Source organism: Protopterus annectens, chromosome 17.part0 (assembly GCF_019279795.1).
Source record: "Protopterus annectens isolate FY-2018-M chromosome 17.part0, PAN1.0, whole genome shotgun sequence".
Taxonomy (NCBI): Eukaryota; Metazoa; Chordata; order Ceratodontiformes; family Protopteridae; genus Protopterus; species Protopterus annectens.
The window spans coordinates 450,899,812-450,920,246 of NC_056751.1; the positions used below are offsets into that span (position 1 = coordinate 450,899,812).

General features: G+C 36.1%; 1 protein-coding gene across 3 annotated transcripts in view; it reads right to left on the reverse strand.

The window, feature by feature from the left end:
• Positions 1-20,435, reverse strand: part of LRRC4C (leucine rich repeat containing 4C) — a 3,048,452-nt gene that overhangs the window by 653,781 nt on the left and 2,374,236 nt on the right. For 2 of the 3 annotated variants that reach the window (XM_044058950.1, XM_044058948.1), the window contains exon 1: positions 13,195-15,351. The exons of the other annotated variant lie outside the window; for it this stretch is intronic. The gene's annotated coding sequence lies outside the window, so the exon portion shown is untranslated. Of the gene's footprint in view, positions 1-13,194; positions 15,352-20,435 lie in introns of those variants that run through there. 3 annotated transcript variants of the gene reach the window in all.

The window sequence follows — 20,435 nt, forward strand, 5'->3', positions numbered from 1 at the left end:
TCAAAATGAAAACAAAGAGGATGCTTAAACAACACAAATTCATTTCTTCATAGTTGCTGTTCACTGCATTCATAGCATATATGTATATATATATATATATATATATATATATATATATATATATATATATATATATATATATATATATATATATATGTGTAACCCCTTAGATATAGTACTTATTTTTTGTAGAGTGCCCAGTTTTTCAGTAAAATATTCTGATAGACAAATGTACTTTTCTTTCCTTTTTTTGGTATTCTTTCTGTTCCAAGCATTCCTAATCATAGTTTCTCCCCTAGATTCTCAACTGACCAATTCTCTTCCCCTTATCCACCTAGACATAACACCACATATTGTCCAAATCACCGTGCAAGAAGTTTCTCATCATTCTGAAGGTAAAAACATAGCAGACACCTCATCTTGTTGTCTAGCCTGACATGAAGTCTAAAGTGCCAGTAAACTGATATTCATCTGAGGTTTGCATTTCAGAATCAGAATCAGAATATACTTTACTGATCCCTAAGGAAATTACTTATGACACGACTGCACAGATAAACTTAGTCATGAGACACATAAACATAGACATCACAAAAACCAAAATATATATTAACATAATTGTTACATAATTAGATCATCAGGAAGCCTAACTAGGTGACTACATGGTCATCAATGCAAAATTCAAAACCAGATCATTCTTAACAGTCTCAGCTCTTGGTACAAGTCCAGTAATCAGGAGGCCAACAACACAATCACTAGTTCCACATATTCCAGCTCTGTTCCCCCTCCAATTCTTGACTCCAGGACCATCTCAAAAACTTCCCACAGCACTGCAACCACCACTTAACCACAGAGACAAAACAAGACACCTTCCGAATTTCAATGATTCGCCCACAATCCCAGGCTGATCCCTGCCACAGTATACAACTCAGGAACCAGATCTTTCCCAAACTGAAGGATGCCTCCTCATGGACCTTTTTTCCACTGAGACCACCATTTCACACAGCAACCTAGCATAATAGATTGCATCCTTCCTGCCAGTCCAAAAAGAACACCAAACAAACATCCAAACTCTGGTTGGCCACCATCAAACACACTTCCGTCTCCAGCAACAGTCTGCAACCAGAAGAACAGACTTCCAAGGAATCCAAAGTCAAAAACAAAAATAAAAACTCTCTCAAGTTTGAGAGGCCACTCCTTCACATTACATAAAACAAGAGAACACACACTAGCCCACCACACAAACATTAGTACTATCAAGGAAAACATTAAAGCACTAAAAGGGACAGTTTATCCAGATGAAGTGGTTGTATCATGCTACAGCAAGGATCGCACCTGTGTATTAATCATTTATGTGCCATTTTGCACATTATTTGCCCAGCCTCTTCCTTTGCTGGTTGACATGCCTAGACCATTGCATTTCCCCTCCAGGGCTTCTGCATCTCAACATATGGAACTGCTGCTCAGGTATACCTTGGCTGAAGGTGAGTCCATGCTCTTGATCATAGCTTTGAAAGCAGCACTATTCTTTAAACAGAAGACATCAGTGCTGATACTGATTACACTGCCTGTTCATCTAACCCCACCCATGAAGGGAAAGCAGGTATCAGTGACTCAATCCTACCCTTTTCTAGCTGACTTCTCACACACTGGGGCTGCTACTCAAATCTTTTGATCTGGGTAAAAGCTAGGCTTCTCTCGCTCTTTGCTACCTAGATTGGCAAAAGTACATCTTTTTAAACACTTCTGCTCCATGTAATAAATGCAACCCATAAGGATTCTCATAATCTGTCCATTTTCACTCTTTGCCTTACACCCCTCTATAAAAAAATAAATAAAATAAAGTAAAAACAGTTGAACTCTTACTGACTATCTGAGTATTATGCAGTTTAGAGTCTTACATTTCTATATTTTTTAAGACTTACTTCAGACAAGAACTAGAATACTCACACTTTTCCAATTTGCCATTAGATTCTCAGAATACATCTCATGAATTCATATGGCATGAATTATGTTTACAAAACTGTGTAACTAGATGTTTACATAATATTTCATGAGCTTGCTTTCTTGTCAGTTATCCTTTTCAATGCAGTTTCAAAACAGTTACTGTTTCTTTGAGGCTGTGTAAGTGTAACAACTTAATTTTAAATTAGTGGTTAGCACCATGCATTCATGGCATCTATATAATTTTGTTGAATGCAAGACCAAAACACTCGTAACTGAAATCACTAGAAAGACATCCAAATACTTTTATTAAAACACAGAAATTAGCGCTTTCATCTGGTGACCATCACCGGACTTCATCAGAGGGTTTAAAGTTGTCTGATGAAGTCTGGTGATGGTCACCAGACGAAAGCACTAATTTCTGTGTTTTAATAAAAGTATTTGGACGTTTTTCTGGTGGTTTTGGCTACGAGTGTTTTGGTCTTGGATTTTATTGGTTTCTTGTTTTCTTAGTTTTAATTTTGTTGAATGGCTATTCAGCGAATAGCCATTCAAACACATATTAATCAAAGCCACTCTTCATCGAATGGTGAATTTTAAGTACGGCAAACAAGCGGTTGGCAACCAGAGAGACCACAAATAATTAAAATAAAATTTAAAACGTGCCAAAGGGGGCTATACCCCCACACTTTCCATTAACTAAATATACCAACTCCAAGATTGTACTACAGTGGCGGTAAAGGACAAATTACAGACAATGGCCAACTGCTGGTTTGCCATAGTTAAAATCCGCTGTTCAATGAAGAGTGGCTTCAATAAATAGTTGTTTGAAAAATGGCTATTCGCTGAATAGGCATTTGATGAAATAATATAGACCCGCATTTATATACGTGTATGCAGAAGTATAACTTTTACCCTATCCACACCAAACATTCCACAATAGGATCAGTGCTATTTTTTCCAGCTCTAAGCCAAAATAATCTACTATAATGTTCGAACAGCATTTAAAGCATCTAGTGAAGATTTGTCAGCCTTTCTAACCTGTACGTACGTGACACTGTAACAGATGTTCAGCAACTGGGTCACAGATATGGTAGCCAAAGTTAAGCATCCATACTCTGAATGAGGCAATAGGAAATATTGTGCTGTAGTACTAATGTTCTACTCCAAAAGATACTTTTAAGCAACAGCAACAACAAAAAATAGTATTAAAAACAAGTACTCATTGTTTTCTTAATGCTGTATGGCACATTAAGTCAAAATGATTTCAAATTATGTTTTTACCTTGCTACTGCTACGTTTTAAGCAACATAAATATCATCAAAATGTGTGGTGGTTTCCAGAGCATTTACTATTCTAAAAGATATGTTAGCAAACTTGACTATACTCTGTAAATGCAGCAGAAGTACCAGCATCCTAAATCCTACTTAATTCAATGCAGTATCTCATGCCTGCATACACACTTCAAAAAATATTGCATATAGATTCTAGCTGTGATGTTAGAGTACTGTGAAATGCACATCACATTCATAATTGCATCATACTTTGCAAAAAAGACCCCTAGCCAGTATCACTGAGTCACGTGAGCACTAAAGAAAATGATGACAAATGAGACAGCAAATGCTGCATAAGTCTCATAGTCAGAAAGGTAATAATATGAAATATCAAAGTATTATTGTAAAAACATGTATAAGTGATGTTATTTACATCTCTTACAATGATGACATTAAACTTACGCAAATCACTCTAATTGTGTTTCTCCTTAAAGAGCCTTAAACAGATTATAAATATACAATGCACAGTCTTCTAAAATGAAGCATGCATGACAAATGTTTGTGATATAGCTTATGAAATATGTTAATCTTAACTTGCAAAACATTTTCTCAATTCCAAAATTGGGGAGGCAGCTAATGCACTGATTAGATCAATTACTGCAGTTATTTTTATTTCTATTTGGTGTAGTAATTTTTACAAAACTAAAGTCTCAAAATTTGATAGTAAAACATGCACAGTGTAACAATAATAAATAGTTGTATTGAAAGAAAAAAATAAAATTACAGTGCAATGATAAAAATACCAAACAGAATTAAAAATAAACATTGAATACTCTACACACATGTACTGCATAGCATTAAACATCAAGCACACAGTATTCTAATGAGAGATTTTGGCTAATGAAAGAAACATCACTGGACGCTGGATATACTCACAGCAGCATACTGTATGTTTTTGCTATTATACCTTAAGTCAACATAATGAACATGAAAACATTCTGCTGACTGAGGATCAGGAAGATGGGCTGTTCATTAGTGTAGCTACTAAGGACATTGCAAAGCCTGAACTGTTGAAATAATGCAGTTCTGTTTTGTGCAGTGATAAGTGCCTGCACATTATCAAGGCAGAGTGTTATTATTTTTGAAAAAAATTAGATGAGTATTGCTTTGGTTAGAAAGACATGATCAAGGAAACAGACACAATGGAAACAAGACCTGTATCTTGTAACATGGTACAGCTATAGTTGTCTGTTTTTCATTATATCAATAAACAAATCATTCAACATCATATATATTAGACACTCGTAACTACTATACTAGTAACTGGAAGAGATATCACAGTCTGAAAAAAACATGCTTCATTAACTGTTTTGTGAGCCCTTGAGGATACTATAGGATGGCTGGATGGATGGGGCATTGCCTTTTTGTTGCTGTAAGAGTTGTGTCAAACAGAAAGGATGGAAGAATCAAACCAATTTATTCACTTAACAAACGCATTCCTAAGACTGATTAACAACAGATTTCTGCCTGGAGAAAAAAAATAAAAAGATTATGGGTAATTACAAAAACGAGACAATGGCCTACACATAGTAAAGGATGCAAATGCCCCAGAAGGGAAGAGATTCCATACAATGTTACAATATCCTAAGAATGATGATAGTTACTGAAGTTGTACTAAGCTAGTGATAGTTTAGTAAAAATGTCCACATGGCCAAGTTACTATTAAACAAACTTAGTGATGCTTTCTGAATAGCCTCCCCAGATTCACATTACTGTAAAATAAAAAGTTGATGGGGAAATTTACAACAAAGGCCTCCAGCTGTCCTTTTAAGCACATAGTAAACACCGACACACACCAAGGTGCAAAATTATTGGAGATAAAAGTGTTAGTTTGCATATCTGAAATAGGACTGTTGAGTACTACCTTCAGTACATAATATATATATATATATATATATATATATATATATATATATATATATAAATTATTGTTAAAGCAAAGGAAAGCTGATCATGCGTATACAACTTGACAGCTAACATAATAACTCAGAAGGTAACTCATCAAACATTTTCTTACTGAAAATATCCAAACCATTCTCTGAGCAAGCTCTGCCTTTCCCACAACCCAGAATAAAATAAAGCACGTATCAGAGGATGAATAACCACTTGTCTAAGCAGACTCCACCTTTCCTCCAACCCTGAACAGAAGAAAAGAGACATCAGAGAGAGAAGGTCTATTGTCTGAGCAGGTTCTGTGGTTCCCAGTACCCTAAAAAGAATAAAACAGATATCAGAGAATGAATGACCACTTGTGTGAGTATGACCCATCACATCTCTGAACAGAATAAAGTAGGTATCAGAGAGGATAGAACCATTTTTCTGAGCACACCCCACTTTTTCCAAAGACCTGAGAAGAATAAAGCGGATGTCAGAGAATTAATAAATGACCACTGTGCTGAGCAAGCTCCACATTTCCCACAACCCTGAATAGAATAAAGCATATTTCACAGAAAGAAGGACATTCTCTGATCAATGGATAATTTTCTCAAATAAAAACATTCAGTTTTGTTCTTTTTGACCAGCTCTTTTCAATGTCTTCTTCCAAAACCAGATCAGAAAATCAGCTACCATAGATTCAGAGGATCATGCTTAATTTTTTTAAAGGAAATTCAGAGGATCATGCTTAATTTTTTTAAAAGAAATAAGTGTTAAAATATGAAGAGCATACAAATGTATCACACAATCAATACCACTCCTAGGACCAAAGATATAAAGGAAAAACTTCAAAACAGACAGTCTCAGTACCCTGGAAATTAAGGGGCTAATAATGTGTGACAGGGAAGATGTCATCCAGAGTATAATAAGCCATTTATTATGAATGTATTTCCTGCAATAGCTGATAAAGTATGGAAAACAAAATGCAATTTCTGCAAACAATAACATATGAAGATCAAAAGCATTGTGTGTGTACCTCAAGGAAAGATAAATCATATGACATGACCAAAATTTTCAAAATGGCACAATTACTTCTCCAATGTCAAATATCTTATCAGCTTTCAGTAACACTATGTATATGAATGAGTGCCTACAAAGTGAGGGAGGCAGTGCAGGTTGAATTTGTTTTACATAGTGGTGACTAGGTGCAGAACTAAAATTGAGGTTTAGCCGTTTTATTTTTGGATGCCAGTATGCCCATTATGCAGGTGGTACACATATGATTGTTTTAAATAAAAGCAGTTTCTCACTTGTTATGTAACAACACCTTATAATAACACTTGGAAGTATAAGATAGCTTGCACCAGATGGTTGCGTGTGCCACAAAACTACATGGCTCTATGATATAATTCAGAAGTGATAATGTTAGCTCAAGGTACAGGTCAATCTCCTGAAAAGAATCAGTCAACAAAATATTAAAATCCTAACATCCTCAGACATGTATGCAGCTTGCTCTGAGTTGCACTTTCTAGATTTACTTATCTGAGTTTTGATCTCTCTTCTATTAGATTACCTTATTTATTTATTTATTTTTATTTATTTAACACCACTGTGTTTCAAAATAAGGCTAGACAACATGACGTTTTGCTTGAACAAAAAGCAAAATGCATCAATAATCAATATATAATTGATTTTCTTTCTATTCAAAATAAATGCATCAATATTTAAACAGAAAATTGGTTTTGTTTAATCCAAGTGCTGGACCATCACAGCCTTTTGTTTAATCAAGGCATTTCAGCTCTGCATTGCCAATATTGTTGCAAACACCAAAACCAAAAGAAGCATTTCAAAAAACATTTCAGCAAGTTTTAAGATATTAAACAACGACACATCAACTTAAATTGAAAATCAAATAAAACTTGTGCAGTAACCTGCTTATTATATATTCTATTCAAATGGATCATTTATTTACTCCTAACAGTTTGCGTTGCCACATGCATTAGCACTGTTAACTTTACAGCCATTCTGTATTGAATCCAATTACTTCAAAATGAAAAATGTGAAGTGGGAAGCCATAGGAGATATACATATTTCCATGCATATGGTAAAGTTTTTGAAATGACAATATTTGATTTAAGAGTCCCTAGTATTTACTGTATAAAAATCTCCCTTTTGCAATTACCATGTCTGAGTCCACAAATAAGTTGACAGAAAAATACAGAAATGTAATTTTAATAATGATATCTGCTCAATATGTGCAAGGACACTTGCTTTCAGAATGTTTGTGTATCATATTGTGTTAGTTTCTATTTTGGTGAATAAAACAACTGTATATTTAAGATAGTAGCACAATATGGCCTACAGTTGTAATGGAAAAAAAATCACTAAATGATCAGTTCCATTAACATGATATTTCATGACTTTATTAAAAGACTACAGAGGTTGTTGTTGTTCCATAATACTATACAAGTGCGATTTTTTTTTTATTTCAGTCATAATATTAGAGTTCTTCTAATAAAACATATGATAAATGAATAAGGAATTGATACACATCTAAATATAAGTTTTCTCTGCTGTGAAATAGAATGGCTTGACTTCAGGAGAAGAAAACTGACCAGAACATATAAAGAAGAAAGATGTGAAAAACATAACACTTCCTAAGAAATAGGATAATGGCTTATGGAGAACTAATGTGCACTGTGTAAGCGGAAGGGTACTTGCAAATTGTGCCTCTTAACTAATGAAGACATTGATAATGAAATGAGCTAATGAGTCCTGTTAAAGCATTTTCAGTTTCTGTTGTTCATGAAGCTGAAAGTATTTTGTATCCAGTGTTTAAGCTTGCAGGTGCATGCCATCAATGTTCACGCATAAAAACTCCTGTATCTCTAAGAATATGCAGGGTGAATATAAAAAAGAATGATTTTTCCTCCTCTTGTCAATGAATATTTTATAATCATCCTGTCTACATTAAGATAAGAGTACAGTGATATGAGGAATTTTAACCATTGATGTTTGAGGACATCATTGTTTATTGTATGACAATATGTATTTGACTAACATACTTAATGTTATCATTTAGTTGATATGACTGTCAAAGGTTAGATGAAATCACAGTAGTACAAGACTGTGAGATTGTTGTGTCATTCAGAGCAAAACTAAAAAAGAAACTTCATCTGCCATGTTACTAGACAAACAACTTTAATAACATTTTGTGCAAAGTTATGAATTCTCAAACGTATCTACAACAATATGATTTACCAATATTGTGAATTGCATTTGAATATGAATTTATTGCTTATCTGCATCGCATACAAATTTTTACTGTTTCAAATCTATAATGAATATAAAATGTAGACAGCAAAATAAAGGCTAAATAAAATGTAGGGTAAACCTAGAAGGATAAGTATCATATGCCTTCACAATTATCCCACTTTTTCACATTTTAAAACTTGGTCCACCTCCAATTGTAGTGAGCGTATATCATCACAGACATAGTTTTCTGCCAGCCAGGAGCAGCCTTAGGTCAACTGGTGCCCTAGGCAAAAGGGCTCCACGTCGCCCCCCCCCCACCTCACCACCCGGTGCCCCCATCCTGGTCTACCTACACCAAATAAACACTGAAAAAGTGCCCCTGCTAGAGCGGCGCCCTAGGTGTCCGCCTAGTTGGCCTATGCATAAGGCCGACTATGCTGCCAGCTAATTGTGAGATTACTAACAACAGCTACAAGCCGAGGCAGTCATGCTTTAGCTGTCATAACATTAACTTCTGATTATTTCATCTGGCAAATGTCACTGGTACCACAATAAGTCCATACTTCGTGAAGGGCTAATCCTTACTGACCCATGTTCTGTCAGGTTCTTCCCTCTCACTAGTACCAAACTACATATAAGCTCACTGTACTACAGCCTCCATTCTTGTCAGAGGTGCTTCTCTGCAGTCCATCTGTGCTACTTTGATCAGACGGTTTCATATCCTTTGCATATCAGCAAGCAGAGAAAAGAGATCAGAGTGATATGATGATAACGTCTTCTTATCAAATTATATACGTTAGATACTATGTGGAAAAAGAGATGCAGTCAATACATTTTTGGAATAAATAGTAAAATATGTGTTGATCTAAAATTCAAGAAAATGTACTCATCCAAGCTTCAGTTTATCAGAAAAAGCAACCATTTCTGAATGCAGTCTACTGGCAGCGCATGGCATTCAAATAAGTCATCGGAGATGTCATATAGGGAGTAGACAGCTCAAAATGTCATCTGTAACACATAGTTGTAGCCAACAATGAGAATATAAAACAAGACAGAGGCTACAAGAACCACTGGTAACTACTTTAATGATATCCTTCAGAGGAAGTAATGACACAAACTGAAGTTAGAAAATAATTTTGCCCTTAATCATTTCTAGGTGTGGCAATACTTAATACTAGTCCTTCTTCTTAATACTAGCCATATAAGATCTTATTTTATAACAGCTGCAATTCTTCTATAACAATCTTCAAAATGATGAGGCAAGCATAAGTACTAAATATGGATACTATACCATTGCAAATGTCTAAACATACTGCATGCCATCTCCATCTGCATGGGAGGTGCAATGATGTGAAATGCTCTGCTCTCTCACAGTCTACTCCCTAACATTTAGTTCAAATGTTTGGCAAATAAGCCATGCATTGTTAGTGCAAGCTGTGATATTATAATTATATTTTCAGAGAATTACCCATATTTATTAGATACATAATTTCTAATATGCCACATGACTAATGTGTAATGCATTATCTATAACAAAATAGTATTCAATTAAAAAGCAACTATAATAAATGAAAGTGTTAAAACCAACTTTGAGAGAAGTGTACATTTAAAGCTAGTCATGTCAATTTTGACTGTATATCCATGATGCTCACTATTTTTAATGTTTTAAATATTAATAACATATGTGATCTTAAGCAAATTTCTGGATAGCAATAAGCTCTTACTATCACAATGAATACATGATTTTTAATTGATGTCATATGTTTTTGCATACAACTTTTTGGATTTCTATAATGAACTAAAAGCATTCTTATCAATCGTAGTAATTTCCTTAACTGTAGTAACATTAGTGTTTTGCACATGGAGTTGGGTAATGTAAAGCAAGAACAGTGGGCATTTCAAATGATTCTATTTGGCAAGGGCAGTCAGTAACACTGTGAAAGGACCTCAAATGTTATAAATAATGACATGCCTTTCAGCTAACAATGCAAGGAACAGTTTATAAAAGGTGATGAAACTCTTTTCTGTCTTGCTGCTTAAGTGCACAGTTTTATAAAAATAAAATGCATGTCAAATGAAGGATGCAGGTGTCGCTTATTTACTTTCAGACATTATTCTACTGGGAATAGGAAGGTACAAGACAGTAGTTAAAAGGCAGTATTGTCAATCTCATTAGAAAAGACAAGACTTACACTGTAAGACAAACATTGTATTCAATGATTATCAAAACAGGAACAAAGAAAACATACCAACAGCTTTGTAAAACCTGTTCGCCTAACAAAGCACTTAACATCCTTCATCAAGTAACATTTTCCAGATATAGTGATCACCTCAGGGTGGGTATTAAATGATGTACTACTCTGCAGCTAACTGGTACTTGAGCATTATCACTGCAGCTCAGAATGCCTCTGAGGCATGCATTAAAATACATTAGCATGCATTAAGTGAGGAGTGTTTTGTGTGTGTGTGTGTGTGTGTGTGTGTGTGTGTGTGTGTGTGTGTGTGTGACAGAGAGAGAGAGAGCTGCCTACACGTGTTTAAAATAGTTTTAAATATGGATTTAACTACAAGCCATGATGATGTAATTGATCATATTTATTCTCAGTATATTGAGTGAAGGCTAAATTTTGTTATACACGGATACCATGCTGTGGCAGCAAATGTCCAAACAATGTAAGCATTGTACTGCATAAATATTGACATATACAGAGAACATCTACATGTTGTTTCCATTTTCTTTCTCAAAAAAGTCCGTCTTTGTACAATGGATAGACAGTCTGCACTACACACTGCATTATGGAAGAAACATAGATTTCATGCACTGTTTTAGTTGTAACTTATGAGGAAGAAATTAACCTGAACATATAAAGAGCTATTATGAGTCATAATTTGGGCTGTGGGCTACCTTGGCTTTTTTTTCCTTGTGCATATAAGTAATATCCTTGAGAAGGCCACAGGCTACACTTTATTTAAAGTGTTTAATATTTTGAATGCCCTTTTACAGATAGGACAAATGCTAGCTAATTTTACTTATTCATGTTTGCACAAAGTATCCTAATAGTGCATTAACATATCAGTCAGACCAGGCTAATCAGTAAATATACACCACTGTCACAATTCCAGAACAAGACCTAGAGGCCCTGATACACTTAAGGCCTCCAGGGTAAGGGAGATACCCATGTACCAAATACTGGTGGCATTTTTTCAGTGACATACTGACATTTACTTTATTACCCATTACTGTAATCATGCAGCAAACAGAGCTGTAGACCTAGAACACACACTTTCAATGTATTACCATTTATGGCTGCATGGGCTCTGCAAAAAATTGTTGCAGGTAATGAGCTAGAACCACTGGTGGCAACCTAAAACTTGGCAACCACCAGCACACAGGTGTGTTGTATGCCTGTCCTGCAGAGATCTACTGTCTGTCATTGTGGTAATTGACTAATGGCTGCACAGTTTTTCAGACAAAAAGAATGGATAAGATAAGAGGCAAGTGGGAATTCTAAGAGATGCATCATTTTAGGCACAGGTCAAACACATCAGCCATTTATTGTTTTTATGGTCTATAAATATGAAATGAGAAAATTTCTATCTGAAAATCTGTCAGCTGGCTTCCCATTCACTTAGATGAATGATATTTAATCTCCAGCATTAAGAAAAGGGAAGAATGGCAACAAAACACCTGACAGGAAGCTAAATTAATTATTGGTTAAAAATTCTCAGGAAACTGTAACTAGCGTCAGTTTGTAATATGGAATGGCTACCACAAGTACTAGGTCGTTTACAGTAAAAGAAAATTCTACTTTGGTAAAGGTTGTGAGTTTTTCATTAAAAATGTACCGGCGATATTGCCAAAAGTGTTTGATTATGCATGCTAGGGGCCCTTGGGAAGAATATAGTAGATCCTGGCAAATGGCAAGACTGTGCATCTCTCATAAAAGAGAGAAACACACCATTTCTTAATTTGCAATGTAGAAAATGGTTAAAACAGGGAACCGTTTCCATACAATTGTCTTAAATCACGCTACTATAATTTTCACATAATTATTCTTATCAAACATTTTTCATTTTATTAAAAGCTACTACCATACTAGCAATACCGGGCTTTAAATAAAATTCAGTTTTAAAGATACTAAACAAAACAAACGTTTCCAGCAGTCATCTGTGTAATTATTTCTAATGAAATGGGAGTGCTAGGTTGAACTGCATGAGCAGATGAAGCAGTGACAAAATAGCACAAGGTATCGAGGAAGGTGCATGCCAATATATACGTTATAAATTCATTGTAGTAGTAGTAATAATAATAATAATAATAATAATAATAATGATAATAATAATAATAATAATAATCCACGCCAGTTACGTCCAAACTCACCATTCATGTGAATGAAACGGGCAGAACTAACCATATCAGAAAAGATGCATGGAATCTGGGAATCCTATAAAACAAGTACATATGCAGTAGCAGCAGGCGACATTCCTTAGGACACCCCAGTTGTATGTCTCTTGTTGGAATGCTAAAAAAACTGATTGGTGGAATTGACATCGAAACAGAAAACATACTGACTTCGACATTTAATGTGAACGGTAACTTTCACCACAAATGTTGGGAGAAAGGGGCTTCTGCACTTAATAAGCTATGTAGCCACTAGCCAGAATTTCTGAAACCGAAATCTGCAAGCATGAAACTTTAGAGGTGAGAATATGCCACCATTTTACCAAGTGGAAAAGACAGCGACACAGACAAAAACAGAAATCTAGAGAGATATGGAAAATCACTTACCCTTTTCCAGTACACTGGTGATCACCCTCCCCAGAATTGTGATGTAGTCTTGTTAAGTCAGAAAACAGCAGACCCTATCCAGCAATGGAAAACACCACAAAAACGAGTAAAATGTTCCATTGATTTTACAGGTGCCCGTGATTCCACTATAGCGCCGTTATTCCTGGAGCTCTTGAGACCCCAAATTTCAGTGCGCAAATGCTTTGCTGATTTCAGATTTTTTTGCTCAACTTTTTTCCATAGGTTTACCAATAGGCTTGTATCCACAAAGTGGAGAATGAATCATTAATATAAAAATAAAGTTCCTCTGTTTTAAAGGTAACGGGGCTTGGGAGAAGGATTTGCAGTTTGATAATATTTTAAAGCCTTTAAAGCGTCTCGAGTTAAAATCTTTCTATTCCCATCACCAGCTGACCTTTCACACAAGCTCAGACACGTCGTTGCCCTTTTACTCATTCCAGTTTTGCCTCTTCTTCTTCCCCGAGATACTAAATATATTATACTAAAGAATATCAGTTTTCATATATAAATATATATCAAAAAGTCTTCCTATTTGGGAACACTCGGGTTGCATCCCTGTTTCCACACGCCACCACCACTGCCATCATCTTCTTCCTCCCCCACCTCATCAATCAAATCCATTTTCGACTCGCAACCCCAAAACACACCCGCCTGTCAGTTCCGTGCTCTGCATTCCCATATTCTCCAACTAAAATGTTCCTTAAAGCAAACCGACGCTGCACAGACTGTTATTTCTTTTTATTCGCACCGCGGATGGTTAACTTTCCCCTTTCTGTTTGCCAAAGATCTGATTAGATTTCCAATCACAATCCAGTGCGGAATAGTATTTTTCGTCCCCTTCCTAGTTCAAGAATCCATCAGCAGTGCTTGTAATCCCGACAGGAAGCCCCTTGCATCTCTCTGCCCTGCTGCTTGCAGCTTCCAAGAGGGTGAAGAAAGACGTGCTGTAGTGTGGGCTCTGCTGTCCTCCTCCCTGCTGATCCTGCAAGCAGCCATCGCTCACTTTCCACTCTCCACTTTCACCCAAGCCATGAAGGCTTTGGCGCTCTCTCCCTCTCTTGCACTTGGAAAAGGAAAATAAATAAATAAATAAATTAACAGCTCCTCCGATGGTGTTCACCGTGCGCTGGAAGCTGAAATGTAAATGCACCTTCAGCAGCTTTGCGTCTTTTCCATGCTGATGCCTGGTTCTGCATGTAGATACTGAAAGTGCAGACGCGCACACTAGCATAAGCAAAACCGAGCCAAGTGGATTAAATTATTTTTATAGCTGTCACTCGACCCTGATACTTGTGGACATATGTCAGCCTTGCAGTGATCCTTCTCTCATGGTAAGGGCTGCTTCTGCTGATTTCCAAAGAGCCCTGGGAGTGCACCGTGCAAGAGCTACAAGTTGCAGCTCTCCCTTTTCTAGCATGCTGTGCAGAGTCGAGCTGTGATAGCACCGGCCATTGCAATTATTCTGGATTCCTTCCTTCCCACTGGATCGGAGTGACACAGCTGATTAGGTTTCTGAGGCTGCTAGTTTTGACTACCAGAAGCCTGATCACCCTTCTTCACTATATGATGCTTCAGCACTTGTAGCTCACACCGGGTGTCGCTGAACTACACCTTCCCATAAATTCCCCCACTCTCTCCATCCACTCTCTCAGTTCTCCAGTTAGAAACCGCTGGTTTGTTTGTTTTACACTGAAAGTCTCTTAAATTAAACAAAAAAAATACTGACTGCAATTGCAGAAAATCTGGAATTTCGTCCTTCTGTAACGTAATCCTCGTACTCACTCTTTCTCCTTTCTTTTTTCACCCTTTCACTTTTGTGATGAATAAAATACAATTACCCAATTACCTCTCATCATCTTAGCAACCGTTGGTGTTAACACTCGAAGTAAGGGTAACAAAAAAAGAAAAGACCCGGTACTTATCAGCTGGCTGTTGGTGCCCCCTTGCGAAGGAAGGAGGACAATGGAACGGTTCTAAGCGGAGAAAAGAGGGCTTTCAGCTGCGACCCATGAGGCGTGCTCACACTGGCGTAAGAGGGGGGTGAGAGTGTGGGGGTGTTAATCACGAGCCAAGAAAATGCAATCGGGACCGATGTCTGCTGCTTTACAGATACAACCGATGAAAGCCGGCACAAGGTTAACGTCTGACAAGACTAACGCTGCTGTTAGTATGGTTCCAAGTGATCAAAAGTAAAGAGGTGTGGTAACGGCGCAAACGAAAGAAATTAAACCTTCCAAAAAAGTTCAAACATTATTTCTTAACCCCTTAGCGCAAGAATGTCTATAATAACTGATGGGAAAGAAAGGCCCAAAACCAGGAACAGATTTTAAACAATGCTCTTATGACCTTAGGCATTTGCTAGAATTTTAGATAGTTTTGCATCGGCATGCATTTCCTGTAGGGTATGAATTCTGAATGTCAAATATCTGTCATTTAAAGACTGAAATTCTCAATAATTTGTCAGGAAAAATATTTCATGAGGAACAGACCAAAAATATAAGACAAAAAGATATAGATTCTTCAAAATTTTAGAGAATTGAGAGGTATGGACTTCATTATTTTCCCCATGGTCACGTCCCTTTATAGTTATATTATTTAATATGTGCTCTTTTACCAAAATTGTTACAATCAAAGGATGACAGAAAAAAAAAACAGTCATGAAAGTAGAGCAACTCACTCATTACTAAGTGCCAAATATTTTATCCAGAGTGGGCTATTAAAGTAAATAAGTAAGATTGCATTTCAGCATACTAAGAGAAAGTCAGGAAATGGGTGAGCAACCTTAAAAGCCACCACATAAATTGACATTTTAATTTTATCAATTAATCATTTTTTTCTTCTGTAACTTTTAAAATGAATATTTTATTGAAATCTTAGCGTAGTCGAAATCTGCAGATACTGAAACACCCAACGAGGCAGATAAGCAGTTCTGTTTTTACTGCTCTCAGTGTACACATTTTCATTAGTTTTCTTTTTATATTTTTGTTGTCATAATTGTTTTTTTCTTTTTATTGTCTTCAGTGTTATTTTGTTTTTTGTATTTTGTTTTAGCTTAAGAAATAATAACCCCTCTTTTTTAATGATCGCCGTTGTCTTATTCTCTAATCCCCCCACACACACACCTTGTGTAATACTGCATGAGTTTGGATTTTTTTCTTTTATTTCATTATTCATTCATCTGTCTTAATGTCAGGGCTTTTGCTCTTAGAATATGGTCTCTGTGTTTTTTTCTGCACAAATATACATGTTATTTCTGTCTATTCATCCCCTGACACCTCAACTCATTCAAGCCTATAATGCCTTTTTTGTATAACTTCAGTTCACACCCATAGCTCCTTATGTCAAACAGATCTTTTTCGGGTCTGGCTTTTTTAACTAAGCGACTAACCAGTTCATAATAAGCAGTATTTGAAAGTGTGTGGCGTTATTTACAAACAACACCACAATTGTTAATTTAGAAAGTCCTGCAGCAGAGAAATTAATCACGGTTTGTGGCTTATTATTAATATTTATTTTTATATTTTCATACCTGAGATGGTGTGATATGCCCTGGTGGGAGATAGGAAAATTAATTGTCTGCGTTCGCTTATATCACACTGTACTTGAAATGTTGCTAGTTGTTTGTTAGTAATTATAAAAATATATAATATTTCCATATCTTGTTGTTGTTGTCTTTCGGCTTTTCCCAGTTAGGGGTCGCCACAGCAGAACTCTGGTCCGCTAATGATTGGCAGTAGATTTTCATGAACGCCGAGGTGCCAGCTCAACGTTCAACCTTCAACAAAGGCACGCCCATTTACGCATGTCTTTCAAACGCCCACCCAACCGCGGGGGGACATGCAGACTCCACACAGAAGGCGCTCCCCATACTCCAGCCGAGAAATGAACGGGAGAACCTCTTGCTGTGAGGCAACAATGCTACAGCTGCACCACTGCGGATGTAATATTTCCATATCTACTTAAATTAAAAAAAAAAATTGTTTTAACAAACTGTCTCATGATATCAGGAGAAACCTCACAGGTTGTTGAAGAAAACTCTTTGAAATTTGCACTGTAAGTTATATATCTTAAGCAATATCTAGTGTTATTTATATTAATTATACAATTAAGCAAGCGTTTCATATTTTTGTAAATATCTCAATAAATATGTACTCATACAGGAATTTCCTGTTTTCATATGAGAGCTTATGTCTGTTTAACAAAAATGTTCTAACAATATAGGTCTAGAATGTAGAGTTTACAAGATATGACAGTTTGTTTGTGAAAGTATAGCAAAAAATTTAATTTTGGGTTTGTGTGCATTATTATATATTATAGTATTTATGGAAAAACTTTGAATCCACTGACTATTATCACAGTATTGCTACTTGGGGTCAATTTCAAAGGACTGAATGGATAAATTGTCAAAACCCATATGATTGGCACTTCAGTCCGTTGAACTATTCTGACAGAGACAGCTGTACAGTAGGGATCAGGGAATTTGCCCTTTTCCCCACTGTAATGTGATATCAGATTTGGTATATATAATTATCAGGGGGGTGGGGCTTGCCCCCTGAAAAAGCATTCTTTCTGTTGTTTATGGGTATTGTTGTGGGGTTGTATTTTTTGCAGACAGACTGAATTGACGACCATATAGTCTCAACTATATGGGTTTTGACAATTTGTCCATTTAATCCTTTGAATTAGATCCACTATTTGTACTGTTGTAATACATTTTATTGTTCACAAACTATTTGCATTTGTTTTATCTTATGCTTTTTAAGTTTATTTTTCAGAAAATCCTCTGGAATGCAAGATGTAGGCTGATAGAGGTGTGCTATTCCGCAAAACATAGATGCTAATTAGTTAAGTTATGTGGAACACTTAGTTCAGCAATAGCAAGTTATGTGCTTTATACAAGGTTGATATTTGAATTTTCACTAAGTTCTAGAGCAATGTTATTTTGAAATCTTAAAACAGGTAGAGGGAACAATTTCACATAGTTAAAACAATAGTGCATTTTATACTGTTTAACTCCATGTAAATACATCTCATTAATATAGACATACATTTGATTTCATAATAGATTTTTAACAGGTTGCCCATAGCTCCAAAACTTTATTAGAATAGACAATTTCAACAACTAGAGATATTCTTAAATCTAAGCATAATATGACTGCTAACATCCCACAATTAATTACTGTCTTTAATTAATCCTGTTACTATTTTGTTCTGTATGAGTTGTAATTATTTTCATTTTCAGGAGAATGAAACACTGACTTCAGTTTTCAAACCATTCCTATAGTTATCAAATTGATGGTCCACAATAAAAATTGTGCTGGTAACATGAGAAGAACAAAATCTGGTTTGTAACAAAATTGCACCAGAAGTATCTTCTAAAACTAGGTTTCTGCATTATCTCTTACTCAGAAATGAGACACAGAGGTGTTTGACCATCACAATCTACCTCACTGAGTTTCTAAGCTAATGTTGTTGTTGCTGGTCTTTCATCTTTTTCCCAGTAAATGGTCGCGACAGCGGAACTTTGGTCAGCTAATGATTGGCAGTAGATTTTTTTATGACATGCCGAGGTGCCAGCTCGAAGCCCAACCTTCAATGAAGGCACGCCCATTTATGCATGCATGTTCTTTGAACGCTACCCAACCACGGGGAGGACATGCAGACTCCACACAGAAGGCACTCCAAGCCACGCCGAGAATCAAACGGGAGAACCTTTTGCTGTAAGGTAACAACGCTACCGCCGTACCACCACGGCAATCTAACTATGTTGTGCTGTATATCCTTTGCCTCTTTCTCTTCTTCCTGTATTTTCTATTTTTCACATTTACTATGCCATTGATTTCAAAAATTTGCAATTTCAAAGTTTTTGTGTCCCCCTGCCCCAGCATGTTTTTCCACTTACACACCATATGTTTTCTGGAAAAATTCTATAAAGTTTTCTTGGAAAATTGCATCCACTTACTTCAACCTATTCCTTTTGTTCCTAAATAAAATCTGCTTTTGTTTCCCAAGAAATCTGAATTCTGCTACTTCTTATACTATTCAGTGTGTTGTCATTTTTCTTCTCCAGCATACCATCTACCCATTTTCTCCTGAAAATTTAAACTCAGGTACCATTAACTTTTCTATATGAAATACAATGAAGCCCTTATTCCTCCCATTAGCCCTACCCTAATGCCCTCTTAGACTGAACCGTTTTTTTTTTAATGTTTACATACATTTAAATTGCAGATCAATAGCAGCTTCATTGTTATCCTTTAGGATGAAATAATATGGCACATTTTACTTCTTCTGAGGCCAATGCATCAGAATTCCCACATCCAATTTCATTTTGCTGTTAACACTGTCGCACCTTCTTTGTTGTTTTACTGTCCTGTGAGATTCAGTTGTCAGTTCTATTACAATTCTTCAGTATTCTGCACACTGCTGTCCATTTTTGCTGAGTGAAACACCATGTACTTAATATAAAGTGATTATATAAAAATGATCTGTTTATTTAAGGGAATTACTTAATTTACAGACTGTAAATAAAATATTACCTTTTGATACAAATGAAAAAAAAACTCAGACAAACATTCACATGGCACTGTAGTATAACACATCTGGATAAGGCATTTAAAGTTTGTTTGAGACTAGCACATGAATGCAGTTTCCATGTCAAAGTAAGGGAGGAAGAGAAACTTTTTTTCACCAGGCATGTATGTGCAACTTATAAGCAAGGGTATGGCATGTAGGTCCAATGATATCATTGTTTCAATGTACTCAGCCCATATCAGAATCATCATTTAGTATAGCACCTCCTTCTTTATGTACCTGACCAGGCATATGCAACAAATGGGATGCCCACAGAAGTTTCTCACAAAAAGAAAACAGAACATGAACAACATGTTCTACACAGACTGACTGAAAGCCCTATCCCTGTACTCAGTATCATACAAGCTGATGAGAGGCATTCTATGCTTGGTATACAAAGCATCTTCTATTCCCACTCTGATGGATCTGCAGCATATCTGCAAAACAAATAGCATCACTTTTACCTGATCTAGGGACCTAAACCTCATCTGCAACATGAATGTGACATACTTGAGGGACATATGTGACCAGTACTACTGTATGGTACAGAAACCTGGGCAGTAAAGGCAGAACAGTTGAAGAAGAGATGATGGAAATGAAGTGCCTGAAAAGGGTGGTAGAATGCACTTTGTGGGACAGATGAAGAA